We start from the raw sequence: 1,130 nt of genomic DNA, 5'->3' as shown, positions 1-1,130 counted from the left end.
GCCTACACAGAAAACAGAGATACCCTCATCCCCTAGATGAACGCGTCCTTCTCACCCTCACCCTCACCCTCGCCTTCTCCTTCTCTCTTCTTTCCTCCCGCGCCCGGCTATACCTGATCTCCACGATGTAGCTCCTGCACTCCCGACGCGACGTTCTTCTTACCCTGAAATATAAGAGACGAAGACAAAAATTGCAAGTTTCTTCTTCGCTCTGCAGGATGCCAGCAGCAGACCTGAAAGAATCTTTCTCTCTTCTTATATTTCTGTGTCTGTTTCTTTTTCTTTTTTTTTTCTCATGCAATTTATAACATTTTGTGCTTGCGATTTACAATTTTTTCTTCTATAATACCAATGAAGACCCATTCGTACTCAATCGATTCGATTGAGGGTCAATTCACTGACGTACAATTGGTCAGACTTCCTTCGTGGTCAATAGGATGAACGAGTGCTTGTGAAAATTAATCGAGCAACTGAAAGATGAAAGAATATCGAAACTCGGTAGTCGATTGTCTATCTGTGTTTTAAGAAATATCCGCTGATCCATTTCTGCGCAGTTACTTCGAACGCTAAGTCAATCAATGCCTACAAGATGCCTGGCATGAATCATACAGAAGCAACGCTATTCGATGATGTAAATTTCTGATCGCGCACACCACCTGGTATCGAACTATTTAAGTAGGTACTGGTCGGTCTCAAATGATTCCAATATTGTCGGATTTCGAATCGAATTTTCATCCAACTATTGATGAACGCAGGCAAAATAAGAACCTAACTTCTGATCAATCCATAGAATCATGAGAATTTGGTCGATTTAGTATAAAAATTTTACTGAACAGCTTGTACTGTTTCATCACAATCATGAACAAAGAGTGTTGCATTTGCATGATAAAAATGTTGACCCTCAGTTTGTAGAGTAGAGGATGTGAATCAAGGGTGGATATTGAGTGCATAGAGTACCTACCCGGGCGTGCTTCTCGGGCGTAGAAGGGTGTATATAAAGAATATGTTTTCGTTGTATCACAGTCGTGGAAGCGCAGATAGGTGGTAGATAGGTAAGTAGGTAGGTATAAGGTGAAGGTGTATCCGTGCGGTGGGGAACGCAAAGCATCGTCGTCGAGGTAGTCACGGCG

This window comes from Neodiprion lecontei, chromosome 5 (assembly GCF_021901455.1).
Source record: "Neodiprion lecontei isolate iyNeoLeco1 chromosome 5, iyNeoLeco1.1, whole genome shotgun sequence".
Classification (NCBI taxonomy): Eukaryota; Metazoa; Arthropoda; class Insecta; order Hymenoptera; family Diprionidae; genus Neodiprion; species Neodiprion lecontei.
The sequence above is the reverse complement of the archived record's forward strand: the minus strand, read 5'-3'. Positions refer to the sequence as shown.